The sequence below is a fragment of the Triticum dicoccoides genome, chromosome 4A, assembly GCF_002162155.2.
Source record: "Triticum dicoccoides isolate Atlit2015 ecotype Zavitan chromosome 4A, WEW_v2.0, whole genome shotgun sequence".
NCBI classification, from domain to species: Eukaryota; Viridiplantae; Streptophyta; class Magnoliopsida; order Poales; family Poaceae; genus Triticum; species Triticum dicoccoides.
Genome location: NC_041386.1, coordinates 53,219,649 through 53,235,494, shown reverse-complemented (window position 1 = coordinate 53,235,494; position 15,846 = coordinate 53,219,649). Strand labels below are relative to the sequence as shown.

General features: G+C 44.2%; 1 pseudogene; it reads right to left on the bottom strand.

The window, feature by feature from the left end:
- Window positions 1-209: 209 nt before the first annotated feature.
- Window positions 210-15,198, bottom strand: LOC119284932 (annotated as a pseudogene).
- Between the last annotated feature and the right edge of the window lie 648 nt (window positions 15,199-15,846).

Genomic DNA, 15,846 nt, shown 5'->3' with positions numbered 1-15,846 from the left:
CATGGTCATCCCACGAGTCACGCCCGCGTCCACGCTCGCCGGGTTCCTCACCGGGCACATGGGGCACGAGGACGGAGCGGCAGCGGTCGAGCTCGGTGGGCTCGTGCGCAGTGCGTTCGTCAGTCGGATGGGGGGCGGCTGGAATTTTTTTTGTCCCAGATGCAAAAAATCTGCCGGTGCCTTCTCAGAGGCCAAAAAACGCCTCCACAACGGCTGGAGATGCTCTAAGCTATTAGGGTCCAAAAAACAACAGCGACCTCAGCACACCGCACAAGCTGTCAAACTTTTGGGCCGTCAGCGTACCACGCAGCCTAGCACACACGTAATCTCAGTAGATACATGTGGTGCTCATCACCACAACTCCAGTACACAAAAAATATAACAATTGTCACCGAAGTACAGATACATTAACTACAGTACACACGACGCAGCGCCACATCAGTTAATCATATCCACCCTGCAGACGATCCTCCACCAGGGCGTTCAGAAGCCACGTGATCTCTGCTGTTCAGCTGGTCCATGTAGGCCTGAGGATACCTTCACAGGGGAACACAAATCCATTTAAACTTTGGACCGGTGCGTATGATTTATTATTTATTTTTCTCGAAAAAATAGGCCGATGGTAACTGATGTGGTTAATTATACTCCAACGATTGTGCCTATGACAGATTACCAGCTTCTTTATTTTGCGGTGAGATTTACCAGCTTTTCACTGATTGACATGTAGAAAAACATACCCAATTTGCATGGAGGTATCATGCTCCGGGTGTTGGAGTACTCTGGAGCTAGACTGCCCTCCGTCTTGCCAGGACATATGGACCGCATTCTCTCCGCAGCTGCTGGTGGTATCTTGCAACTGACACGAACAAGAAATCAGTCATCAGATTCTTATTAGCCACATTTTAGTGAAAGAAATCCCTTTAAGATAAATGTACTTTTATGTTGTCTTGTTCAAATTTTTAATCAAGCATTGGCAGGGAATTTGGTGTGTTATACGTCAGATACTGTAACCTGTACCCCCGCAAAAAAGAAAGATACAATAACCTCAGTGATGTTACCTTCTTCCTCAAGTCTTTGTTTTCATCCTGCAATTCTTGCTCCTGCAGAACACCATTTTAGGCAGTTATTAAAGAAACAATATCAACCGAAGAAGGATGCAAAAGAACTGGAACAGAAAATGATGCAAAATTTGACATCAAGATAATACGAATTTCATGCTTACCTTACTTTTCAGTTCAAATAGCTGATCGAGTAATACTTGATTCTGCAAACCATACGACTTTGTCATGCATGACACATATCACATATATACTAAAAATATTGAACAATGTTTTAATATCTCATATAATAGATCTAGACAACAATGCAAATAGAAAATAGCAACACTTAAATGCTTTCTATTAGGAAATGTTTATTAATTGAATTCAAACTTGATCTATTTAACTATTTTAGCTTGTCACCACTTCCTGTGTTGCTCCCTCCAGTTAGTTTTCCGTCATTAGGTATGTGAGGAGACTCGAACCCATGTGGCTTGAGTGGAACCATAGCCCAATTGCCATTAAGCTAGAAGGGTATTCCAACGGGGGGAGAGTTTCCTTCCATTTTCTTTTTATGTTTTGCTTAAACTGAAGCATTCAATGAAAAACATCTGAACTTGGTGAACGCTTAGCCTCTGTGACATGAGATGTCGAAGTTCTCTACCTTTTTTGACCTGATATGCTTGAGGGATGCATCTATTTGGTTCTCTATCTGGTCAAGCTCCTTCATGCTAAGTGGGCCCAGATCCTCACCAAGAATATTTCTACGTATGAGAATGAGAACCAATATCAGGAACACTGCAATCCATATTATATATGCACGAAAGTAACTATTCACCCCCATCTCTGAAGACTACCTTTGTGAACTTTGAAGAAATTCAACTCTGGTCTTGAGCTTCAAATATTCCTGGTAATTAATCTAGTTACAACAAGAAAAGTATGAAATATTACATGTCAGTTCGACTGATATAATACTTGTGGGAAAAGGAAGCTCAAAGGTTCAGAATAATAGACCATGTTGGACAAACAAACAAGATAGTTCCAAAAAAAATTGCTGTCCCAAAAAATGGGAAGCTGGGAAGTATTTCCCTTTTTTTTAGGTGAAGCTGGGAAGGGTTTCTGTTTTTGAGAGGAAGCTGGGAAGGATTGATCATTAAGAAGGACAACGATATCCATGGTAGGTCAGTTTTCACGAGAGCTAGTGTCGGTTAATTCACATAATATGATTATTCACAGAGGAATACACCTGGTAAGGCAGGTAAATCCTCGATCACTACACATAGGTGAAGTTAAATGGTCTCCTGCGAATGCTTTTAATTTACGAAAATACACTTAAACTCGTATCACGCACATCACATGGTTCAGGGCCATAAAGAAACTGATTTTTTTCCTGCCGAGGTTTCAAGTGTTAAACATACATGACAGGCGCATATCTACATGACAGGCCCATCTTAGGAGATAGTTAGGTTGTTAGAGTATAATGTTTATCTCATGTAACTTCATATCTCTATCTCCTTTCTTGATTTTCAAGTATGTAATCTCAACCGTATGTATGCGCTGTTATGGGAGGTGCGCCCCATCTATATAACACGAAGCCGTCGGCCTGAGAAGGCAAGACATTCCGCTACTTCGCACATGGTAATCAGAGCCCCATCTTTTTCCAACTACTGAGATCCCATCTACACGAGCCTAGCCATGTCTTCCTCCTCCTCCGGTGCTTCCCAGGCTACCCTCAATGGGCAGGTCACCGAGAAGCTAACACGCACGAACTACGTGCTCTGGCGCACACAGGTCACTCCCCACCTGCGCGGCGACGACGTCTTCGGCTACGTCGACGGCACCACACCGGAGCCGGCCAGGCTTCATGTCACCAAGGACAAGGATGGCAAAGAAAGCGCTGAGCCCAACCCTCTCCACCCAATCTGGGTCCGGGAGGATCAGCAGGTGTTGGGCTACTTGCTCAGCACCCTCTCCAAGGAGGTACTCATCGCGGTGACCACGGTCACCACGGCACGCGCTCTGGACAGCGTTGGCAGGTATGTTTTCCTCGCAGTCCATGAGCCGTGTGAACAACATCAGGACGACGCTCATCAATGCGCAGAAGGGCAACCATACGGTTGCCGCCTACTTCTCCTCTCTCCGTGGCCTCGCCGATGAGCTTGCCGCCGCGGGGAAGGCCATCCAAGACGACGAGCTCATCTCCTACATCATCCACGGCCTCGACGTCGACTACCAGCCCCTCATCTCTGCCCTCGATGCACGTGTCACGCCGGTCTCCCTCGATGAGCTCTACGCCATGCTCAGCAACTTCGATTAGCGCATGGCCCAGTTCAGTCACTCAGGCAACGGCGGCTTCCGCTCCTCTGCCAACGCCACGGTGCGTGGCCGTGGTGGTGGATCACGTGGCCGTGGCTCTTCTCGCGCCAAGGGGCGGTCTGGAGAACACGGTGGTGGCGGCAACAGCGGCGACGAGAACGGCCGCTCTGGTGCATCCCATGGTCGTCGTGGCGGTGGTCCAACTCGGGCCCGACCAAAGATGCCTCGCTGCCAAATTTGTGGTAAGCGAGGGCACACCGCGAAGGATTGCTGGTACCGTTATGATGAAGATGACGATGACTCCCAAGATGAAGAAAAAGTGGTTGCCGCAGCTGATGGATCCTACGACATCGACATTGGTACGTTGATAGCGGCTGCCACCAATCACATCACCAATGAGCTTGAGAAGGTCACCATGAAAGAAACGTACCGTGGCAAAGATCACATCCACACGGCAAGTGGAGAAGGTATGCAGATTTGTCACATTGGTCATTCTACTTTTCGTACCCCTCACAGTTCAACTCATCTCAAGAAAATTTTGCATGTCCCTAGTGCTGCTAAAAGTCTCCTCTCCGTTCATAGAATTGCCCTTGATAATCATGTTTTCCTCGAATTTCATCCATATTTCTTTTTGATCAAGGACCAGGCCACGAAGAAGGTTCTCTATCGAGGTAGATGTGTTCGAGGGCTTTACCCGTTGATTCCGGAGCTTAGGAGACTCAATAAACAAGCCAATGGTGTTGTCAAAGTCTCGTCAACACGGTGGCATGATCGATTAGGGCATGTTGCTTTTTCTTTAGTTGAAAGATTGCTTGGGAAAAATAAACTCCCATTTGTTGGTGAGCGAAATGTCGAAACTATTTGTGATTCCTGTCAATGTGCTAAAAGTCATCAATTACCTTATCCAATATCTACTAGTGTTTCTACCAAACCACTTCAATTAATCTTCTCTGATGTGTGGGGTCTTGCTCCCACTTCTGTTGGTAGACATGAGTATTATGTGAGCTTCATAGATGACTATAGCAAGTTTGTATGGATTTACCTCCTCAAAAAGAGATCTGATGTCTTTCAAGTTTTTCAAAACTTTCAAGCCTTGGTTGAACGAAAATTTGATAGCAAAATTATTGCAGTCCAATTGGACTGGGCGGGGGGGTATGAAAAACTAAACTCCTTCTTCCAAACAATTGGCATATCACACCATATATCATGCCCTTATGCCCATCAACAGAATGGCTCTGCTGAACGAAAGCACAGACACATAGTTGAGGTCGGGCTAGCTCTCCTGGCAGGGGCCTTCATGCCCCTCAAGTTTTGGGATGAGGCTTTTCTTACCACTGTTCACATCATTAATATGCTCCCTAGTCGAGTCATAAACAATGAAACTCCGATAGAAAGACTTCTTCACATAAAACCAGACTACAAATCCCTTCGTGTGTTTGGGTGTGCTGGTTGGCCCAATCTTCGCCCATACAATAAAACAAAACTCATGCTTCGCTCACAGCAATGTGTTTTTCTAGGGTATAGCCCTCAACACAAAGGTGTCAAGTGTTTAGATATATCCACTGGCCGTGTCTATATATCTCGTGACGTCGTTTTGATGAAACAAAATTTCCATCGCCACCTTACATCCGAACGCCGGTGCTCGCCTTCGAGAAGAAATTCTCCTCCCGCCCACTCATCTCATCACTATTGATCAAGGGGATCCGAATTATGATGATCAACTGTTGACTAATCTTGCTACTAATGGTGTGCATGAGCTTTCTCATGATGTTACAGGAGATAACGGCGAAAACAATGGAGAAATCTATGAAAAAAATGCGCCAGCAGCTCAATATCACATTTGTCTGCATCCAGGAGGCAAATCCTCCTCGGGATCGGCTCCGTTGCAGCAGTTCAGTCGATCCCCCACGGGATCCACGCCGGCAGACGCGCCAGCAACAGCGCCAGCCGACCGCGCGGCTGTTCCCAGCCCAGCGCGCGCCATGCGTCACGCCTCAACTGGTGGCGGCCCGAGCTCCTCCCCGCGCCAACCCTCGTTCGGCACGCGGCAGCTCGCGGCTCGTCAGGACGGCGCGCGATTCCGTGACCAGCCGGTCACGTACAAGCGGCGCGACCCGATTCGCCAGTCTGACACGGGGCACGGGCCTGCTGCGGGATCTGGCGCGGACTCCTGCGCACCCGCGCGCGCGTCCACACGCCTGACTGGCGTCTGACTCGAGGCGGATACGCCATCATCCACCAATGATGAGGTCCCGGGATCTTCTACGCCAACTGAAGATGCTGCACCTGATCAAACTGCCACAGAAGATCCGGCGGGAGAAGATTCTGCTACAGGAGCTTCTGCTCCGGGATTCTCTGTGGCTGGAGATCCCGCTGTTGCACTGTCACGACGTACACGACCACAACATGGGGTAATACATCTTGTTAATTATAAACACATAACCAAATATGGTATGGTTTGTTCTACAGGTGAACCAGGTGAACCACAGACGCTTGAGGAAGCACTTGGTGATGAAAGGTGGAAAATGCTATGAACGAAGAATACATGGCACTCAAAAAAAATAAAACTTGGCATTTAGTTCCCCCAGCAAGGTAAAAATTCAATTGATTGCAAGTGGATATTTAGGATCAAAAGGAAATCTGATGGAACTATTGATCGCTACAAAGGTAGGCTCGTTGCAAAGGGTTTTAAACAACGGTATGGCATAGATTACGAGGACACATTTAGTCCAGTTGTTAAAGTTGCCACTATCAGTCTTGTTTTGTCTATCGTTGTTTCCAGGGGATGGAGTCTTAGGCAACTTGATGTTCAGAACGCGTTTCTTCATGGTGTTCTAGAAGAGGAGGTATACATGAAACAACCTTCTGGGTCTATAAGTAAGAGTGCACCCTCTCATGTCTGCAAGTTGGACAAAGCACTTTATGGTTTAAAACATGCACCAAGAGCATGGTATTTCCTGTCTCTGTCACAAAATGCAAACACTTGGTTTTGTGCCTTCAAAATCTGACACTTCTCTGTTCATCTACAACAAGTCCAATACATGCATATTTGTCCTAATATATGTTGATGATATTATTGTGACAAGCTCATCTAATGAAGCTATCACAGGACCGTTGAAAGATTTGAGTGTAGATTTTGCCTTGAAGGATCTTGGAGACTTGCATTATTTTCTTGGGATTGAAGTAAAGAGGCACAAGGATGGACTTCATTTCTCCCAAGAAAAGTATGATGTTGACTTGGTAAGAAAAGCTAGTCCACAAGGTTGTAAACCTACACTTACTCCACTATCCAGCTCAGATAAATTATGTCTCACACAAGGAACTCTCTTGACTCAAGAGGACAACATAAAATACAGAAGCTTGGTAGGAGCTCTTCAATATCTTACTCTTACTAGGCCTGATATTTCTTTTGTTGTCAATAAAGTATGTCAATTCCTTCATGCACCTACAACTGTTCATCTCACTGCTGCCAAACGGATAGTTAGATATGTCAAAAACACATTAAGCATGGGTCTTAATTTCAGCAAGTCATGCTCCACACTTGTCAGTGCATTCTTTGATTCTGATTGGGCAGGCTGTCTTGATGATAGACGCTCTACGGGTGGTTTTGTTGTTTTCTTTGGACCCAACTTAATTTCATGGTGTGCTCGCAAGCAAGCTACAGTCTCCAGATCTAGTATGGAGGCAGAATATAAGGCTTTGGCAAATGCCACAGCTGAAATCACATGGGTTCAATCCATGCTCAAGGAACTTGGTATAAAGAGTAAACAAGCTCCATGTTTGTGGTGTGATAACCTTGGTGCCACCTATCTTTCAGCTAACCCAGTGTTTCATGCCAGGACCAAACACATTGTGATAGATTTTCATTTTGTCAGAGAAAGGGTGGCTCACAAACAACTTGACATTCGTTTTGTGCATTCCAGTGATCAAATTGCAGATGGATTCACAAAGGCATTGCCTGTCAAGAGCTTTGAAAACTTCAAGTATAATCCCAACTTAATGGAGTTGTGATTAAGGGAGGGTGTTAAACATACATGACAGGCGCATATCTACATGACAGGCGCATCTTAGGATATAGTTAGGTTGTTAGAGTATAATGTTTATCTCATGTAACTTCTTATCTCTATCTCTTTTCTTGATCTCCATGTATGTAATCTTAACTGTATATATGCGCTGTTATGGGAGGTGCGCCCCATCTATATAACACGAAGCCGTCGGCCTGAGAAGGCAAGATGTTCCGCTAGTTCGCACATCAAGATCACGAAGATTTGGTTCAACCTACAATTTTTGCTTATTGAAGTATGTAAAAAAATTGCACTAGCTAATGCCTTAAGAATAATATGAAAACTTTATGGTACTGCTCTAGATATTTGTTTGTACGGTGAATGGAAAAAAACTATGGTGTGAATCTAAAGCAAATGCCATACTAGACGAATGTCATGGAAATTGGAACACAGATATACAAAATGGAGCTCGAGCCATGTGAGTCCAGATGAACAATTTCGCAAAGAAAAAAAGAATCCAGATGAACAGTAAATTCCAAAACAAATTTGGCAACAAACATGTACTGTCATCTAACAAGATGTAAAGGAAAAAAGCAGTAATTATGTATTTGAAAAAAAAGTGCTCTAAAAAGCTTTTAAATAGCCTTTTCAGAGCGTTGATTTTTTTCCTTATTAGAGCAACAACACTTCTTGAAAATTTGCACGCAATTAGAAGACATGAACATGTTTGTTGTGAAAAAAAAATCCTCCTTTCCAACTTTTAAATTTTACTCTTCATCCGGGTACACAAGAGCCCGAGAACCAAAACACATTTCCCCCATGGAACATTGCTTTCTCAGCATAACAATATGTAGCTCGCAAGAAACGTACAAACAATATATCAATTAATTAATCTAGAAGAGAGATAAATGTGCTTCTTTGATCAGAAACTATATTTGGTTCAAGATGAAAGGCCCATGCCCAGATTTGTCAACAAAGCTCAAACCAGTCCAGACTCCGGACAGAGGTAAACACCACACACGTTCTGACCCTCGCACAGATAATATTGATTACAGGAAAAAATACATATGGCTCTCCTTTATGTCTAGAAAAAAAAAAGCAAACCAGCTATGGAGGTGGCATGAAAGAGAGACATCACTTGTCAACTTAATTATATACTCTCTCCGATCATAAATACTTGACATGGTTTTAGTTCAAACTAAAACCACTTCAAGTATTTTCGAACAGAGGTAGTATATCTCAGTATAAATGCATTGCATATATCAAGGTATTGTTAAGAACTGATGAGGCTTACTTCATTTTCTAGCGGAGGTGCTGCTTCTTGTGAGTTGGAGTTGCAGGTACGGTATCTCTCAAGTGTTTTGTACATGCTGTTGACATAAGAAATCTAAATGATCAGTTCATATTTTCTGACAAGCAAAAATTGTAGAAAACATAGATGCATTTAGGCCGAACACATATAGGAAAAGTAACACATGAAATTCTTTAGGTATCCTTCCATTGGATGGTCCACATAGTCAAGTGCGGATTACTTGTCCACCTGAGGTGAGAGGTTGGTACATATATAGTATAATGCATGCACATATACGATGAGAACGCCTGTAGTGAAGGACCTGGTCTAGAGGGCCCAACTGCCCAAGGAGTCTTACGAAGCACTGTGCAGTTCGATTAGCCTCCTTGCCATCAGGTGGAAGCAGAGTGTCTCCATCTACGCTATCAGGCCTTCCTCTAAATCTACCGCTCATGACAAGTTCAGATCTAGATCTTGTTGTGACTCCTGCTAATCTTATCCTTTTTTCTTCCAAATCTGCCTTTTATAAAGTGATATTTTAGTTTTTGTTGCACTTAGCATCTCTTTTGTAATAACTGATGGTTTCGTGCATCTTTAGTTTGTATAGAAACCAGATTCTTGTTATTTCATGCATTTGCCATGGATATGCTAACTAATAAGTACAAGTTTAAAACCTCTTTCAAAAAAACGTGATCTCAAAAGGAGTCTCAAGGAAAAGCTCTCATTATTGTAAAAAAAATCTTTCCATCTATACTGAAGCTCCTAAGTTTGCAATGTCTTTTTTTTTCCTACATAAACTTTGAATTAATTATGGGCTCACATGTCTGAAACTTGTTTGTAGTGAGAAAGGCCTGAAGTCTTACTAGCTAGCATAACAGGTTGGTGTGTTAGCCAGCCCAGACTCGAGCCTCACATCTACCTATTAATTTGAGCATGGTACCTCCTATGCTCAACTCGTTTCAACAAACATGTTCTAGTGTTATATTCATGTAAAAAGTTTCGCGATAGAATTTGGACTTCCGTGCCATTCTGTGCAAAGAAAAAACAAAATCGATGACAAGTCCATGGAAGTCATTTTTTCATGAAACTTCACACATGAATATAATAAGAAAAAGGGTTTCCTTCCGCTTTATATTATAAAGCAAACACCCGATACATCCAGCTTGCTGGGGCCACAGTACAGAAAAGTCCAAAAGAAAAACAAGAAGAAAAAATGAGAAATAAATGCCGACACCGGCAGATCAACGAAGAAAGGAAGACCGACAACCGCTGCACCCTCCGAAGAAGTACCACCATGCTTCCAGCATCCCGAAGCGCCGCGCACCAAATAACACCTTCAAGAAAGAATGCGACGATGCCACCGCTGTTGCCCGAACAAGTTCTAGGGTTTCCCCGGTACGCGAGGGATAGTGGAGAAGGGATATACCCGATGCCCCTCAGGAAGGTCCGACGGCGCCCGCAGGCGTCATCGCATCGGTGTCGACAGGCCGACAGGGATTTCTCCAGATCCACATCCACCACCACCACTCCAGACACTTCGAAGTGCACCATCCACATAGCCGCCCACCAGCATGTGCCACCACGGTTACCGGACCACCCTCGCCGTCTCTCTGGAGCTGCCAACACGAGGCCTGGAGAGGGAAAGGAGACAACGACCACGAGAGCGGGCACTACTCGACCGGTGGGAGGGAACAACCTCCATCGCAAGAGCGAAGCCGACCGGACGCGGCGACGAGGACTTGTCGGGCCCTATGGCTCGGCCGGGCCCACGTGGGCCCGGACAATTCCTGTCACCGCGCTGCAACACGCCGACCAATGAAGTACTCGCCGCCCGTAGACCGCCGCCGCCTCGCCACTCCCACCAGGAAGCGACACCGCCGAGCGCCGTGCCACCGGCCCAGCCCAACCCAGATGGGGCCCAAACGGGCCTAGATCTGGGCTCGGTGGACGCCGCCGGCCAATAGCGCCACCGGGTTTTAAAAATCCACACAGTGAAGTAAACCCATCTGGTAAGGGCGCGTGTAAACCCATGTTTTAAAAATCCACATAGTGAAGTAAGGACGACCCAACAACACGTGTCTAATCATGGATCAAATCAAATGGGGAAGTGTTTAGAGCATCTTCAACGATATCTGTTAAAACAGACACTCTATCCGTCGGTGGACCACGTATGGACGTGTCCCCGGACAACCGGCCATCCAACCATATACCTCAATTGTCCACCTCTTAAACTTAACTCCGCCAAATGGCATCGCTCAGATAAATAGCCTTCCACCAAATATGCCAATTAACTACCTGATTCTCTTAAAATAGTGATTAGTAGCTTTATTTGGCGGAATGCTACTAATCCATGCTGCTAGCATAGCTTCGGCCAAATGAAGTGAACTAATATGCTTGCTTTCGGCAAATGCAGTGAACTAGTATGCTTGCTTCTACTAAATGAAGTGAACTAGTAGTCTACTTACTTCCGCCAAATGAAATATTTGAAGAAATATTAAGAAGAAGAAAAATTAGTGAAACAATGTGATTAGTGGCTTCCGCCAAACCTCAAACATGCCATCCGCCAAATGCTAAGCATGCTAATCCTTCCGCCAAACCGCAACAGCGGCCTTCCGTCATCTGGACGGAGAGGAGGGGGGTACGTGGTGGCTTTTTATTCATCATGTAGATGTAATGACTTCCGTAAAACCCCTCTAATTTGTTTTCGGTTTGCGGAATTTCGGATAACTGGACCGACGGGATATCACGTTTTATGGCAAATTGCGTCCGGACCGATGGTTGCGGGCTGTCCTTATATTTAATTGCAATGTGCATCGATTCTAATTTTTACGCACATACATGCATGGATTGATTGCAATGTTGCATGTGATGCTGGCCTGCTTGACAGGACTGACAAGATCTGCGATGGGGTATTTCACTGGATACCTTACTCTGCAAGATGGACCGTGGGAGCATAAATGACGGTTCGGCAGTCAAACTGGGCAGTCGAGTAGTTCTACACGGGGCTCGATGAACAGAGCTTAATGAAACAGCAGCATGCACGATGACGTATCTCAACACGTAACATGGTCTCCATTCTCATGAGGGTCTATGCCACGAGATGGCAGTTTGCACACGACATACCTCAATTGTCCATCGCATCAAGTTTGCATACCACATAGAAGCACTTCTCTTATGAAGGTCAGAGAATGTAACAACCAGAGCAGAGATTCATCATCTGATGCCGGTATATACTTGTGTGGCAAAAGGCTAGTATTTCAAAGCCATATACTACTTTCTCTGTGGTATTTTAGCAAACACCTTTTGCTAGTAGCAGTATATGCTACACCCGAATTCTATCTGTAAAGGACTTTGTCAATATAACATACTACTACCTCCGTTTTCGAAACGAAGGCATATAACTTTTGGCTCAAGTCAGACGGTGCAAAATTTGAACAAATTTGTAGGAAACATTACCAACAACCACAATACTAAATAGACATAATGTAAAACTATATTTTATTATGGATTGATTGATAGAAATTTGGTATTATAGTTGTTGATATTTTTTGCTAGAAACTCGATCAACTTTTGTACAATTTGACTTGAGACAAATTTTATATGCCATCCTTTTGAGAACAGAGGGAGTACTATATTGGCTCTTTGCCAACACGTATTCTGAGAATGATATTTGTGTGGTGTAGTACACATTTCATGTGGAGCTAGTCAAACATTATAAACCTCATATATGAACATGTTTGTTAATGTTTAGATTACACATGATATTACACTACTTTCTTAGTGATTCAAGGCTATATAAATTTATTTTAATTTCGCCATGTAAATGTTTAAAATGACATGTGTGATGAAGAAGCAAGTATACACCAATTAATTAAGCACCAGAACACAAGCAAACAAATAAAGTTCACCATTGTCAGTGGTGTCATTCGAGGAGTAAAATATACTTGGTTTTTTTTTAGAAAGAAAGACAAAATAAAACTTCAGATCTGGATACTATATAGTCTTGCATGCAAGTTGTATAATCACTTCAGAAAAAATGAAGGCCAACCAAAGTCCTATAGGAATAGAGTATACGCCACTGGGGATCATATATTTGTTACAAATGGCAAGTTGAAGCAGAGTCAAAGTTCTGTAAATTTTAGAAGGAAATGCAAAATAAAACTTCAAATATGACCACTTTTGTCTTGCATGAAAGTTGTGTAATCACTTTTAAAAAAGGATGGCCAACAGAAGTTGTCTAGTAATAGAGTAACTCCACGTGGATCATGTATTTTCTACAAATGGCTAGTTGAAGCAGATTCAATCGTTAATGTGATGTGGATTTCCACAAGCCGTTGACGTTATTTTTTTTCATCTTTTTTCGGAAAGGAGGGTTTACCCCCGGCCTCTATGCATCATAAATCACACAACCATATAATATGAGGTTTCGAGTACTAAACGTCCATAGTATCTTACATAATTTTATAAGAAAAGGAACCGAAAACTCAAAACAAGGCTCCAACAAGATAAAATGACTCATTCACATATCCTATCAATTGATCGTTAGGCTAAAATAGATGTGGCACAACATATATGGCTATATCTACCCGCAATTTACTTGAAATAAAATCATCATAGAAAATAAAACCAATCTTAACAGAACATATTGTCTTGCATGCATATGTATAAGTCAACTCGATGTACTCCCTCCGTTCCCAAATACTCCGTCAGTTCCTAAATATAAGTCTTTTTAGAGATTTCAATATAGACTAAATACGAATGTATATAGACATATTTTAAAGTGTAGATTCACTCATTCTGCTTCGTATGTACTAGTTCATATTGGAATCTCTAAAAATACTTATATTTATAAACAGAGGGAGTATAAGTCTTTTTAGATATTCCAACAAGTGACTACATTCAGAGCAAAATGAGTAAATCTATACTCTCTAAATACATCCATATCTTGTAGTCCATTTGAAATGTCTAAAAAGACTTGCATTTAGGAAACGGAGGGAGTATATTTTCAGTGGATCGTCTGTCAGTTCCTCACATGGGTAAGACCACACTACCACAATCAGCACTCCTATATTGCATGCAAAGCTGGGGAACGTGGGCTATTGTTTTCTGAGTTGATATGAAGTCTGTTGGAAGAGATCACTTGGCATCTGACGTACGTACGGTTGGGCAGTCAGAGCACACAGCACCGAGTATTTTACACGGGGCTCAATGAAGATGGGTGGGTTTTTTGATCGGACAGCTGCTACCTTCAATGGAACAGTATGTATCACCTTCTCTTAATTTCTCAACGCACACATCACCAAACGGGGTATGTACGGAGTACTACTACCTACCAGAACGTGTTATTGACCAAAACAGGCTTCTAGTCGTACGTGTTATTTACATGGGGAAGTACCGGATTGCTCATTTATATTTTGGCAGTGGATGAGAGTGATTAGTCGACAAAGTGCACGAATGCACGACGGATCTGATAATGCATAAAAATGGGAAAAGCAAGGGCCAACAAAACAGAAGCTCGATCTAAAGATGGAAGCAGGTGGATATATCGTTTCACTGTTCTTTCGTATTATAGCAAGAGATCCAGATAATAAATCGTGCACTTATTCCTCTACTGACAAGCAAACAATCTGTTGTCAATCTACCTGATTGTCGATGCAGTTAACGATCGATCGAACGCCTAATATGATAGGGACTAGCTAGCTGATCTCCATCACTACTTTTGTTCAACAAATAAGAAGAAAAGGAGGTTTATTGCAGGCAAGAAATAGAGGTATATTTTTGCCAGATCTCGGTGATCCGGGCGACCAAGTGAGACCAAAACGACGAAAAAAATTGAACAGATAGGGTCGAAGAAAGCTAAGATTTAACAACAAAAAAAATCTACAAACAGGTTGCGGACCTAAGCCAAATCGATTTGCCCAGGAAACCTGCTCTACTAGAAGCGCGTGAACCCAAAGAGAGGCAATTAGATTCAAGGATTGAAAGGGCATCGGTTCGATTAATCGGCCCAAACCTGGATGGGTTTACTTCTAGAGCTCCTATTAGCGTTGTTGCTGTTGGCCGATCTATGCATGCACTGTGGAGAGAAACAGCGAGCGTTGGTTTAGTTACGCACCATGAGGAGCTTGAGAACTCGAAGAGGCGGCCGCGGCCGGAGAAGATGATGAGGGCGACCTCGGCGTCGCAGAGCAGCGAGAGCTCGTAGGCCTTCTTGAGCAGCCCATTCCGGCGCTTGGCGAACGTCACCTGCCGGCTTATCTTGTTCTCGATCCGCCTCATCTCCACCTTCCCCCGACCCATCTCCTCCTCCTCTCTTTCTTTCTCTCTCTAGGTCTCCTTTTATTTTCCGCAGCCAGCAGAGCGATGTCTGATCATATGCTTGCTCGTTGCGTCTAATTGCCTAAATAGCCTCTCTCTACAAATCTCTCGACTGTCGATCACCACTTCACCACCGATCGATCGCTTATTAGCTTCGGCCACCCTCTCTGCCCCTTCTCTCGGGTTGTCGGGCATGGGTACTGTAGCTTTAAGGTGGTGGTGGGGCAGCGGGTGCGTGAAATGATTGATGAGTCCATGACTTGATGTTAGATTAGTTCGTACCGACGCGCGAGCTGAGGTGAACCCGCTCGCTGACGACGCAACAGTACGTACCGACGGATCCAATCCAAGGGGAGGCGTCGCAGTAAAGGTCTGACGAGCGGACGGCAGCTCACGCTCGCCGAGCTGGAATATAGATGCTACTGTAGCTCTCGATCCATCGAGGCTGAAGAGGACGGGTGGCACGTGTCGACGAGCGTGTGGAGGAACAGACGAGTGAGGTAACCAAACCACCAGCACCGGCAGCTGGCACCGCTATACCTAGCTAGTATGGCTTGTACCCAAATGCTTCTGCGCTATTCGGTTGTTGCGAGTCCCTACTCCCTAGCCACGTCCTTAGCTTGTAGGGCTTCCGTCGTAGGGCCGTCGCTCAGCGCTGAGCGCTCTGAACTCCCTTTATTTCTCCTCTCGCCCTCGCCTCAGCTCCTTTTCTGCTGGTCGCCAGTGACCATGTAACCTGTTGCTTGTTTCTATCATCACGGGAAATAAAGGGGAGAAAAAAGGCACCGAGTGCTTTGGGAAGAGTTGTTTGGTTTAAGAGCAACTCTGCTGCGCGCTTTGTCCGCCTTTCGTCCATTTGGATCGGCCAGGCGGCCGGTGG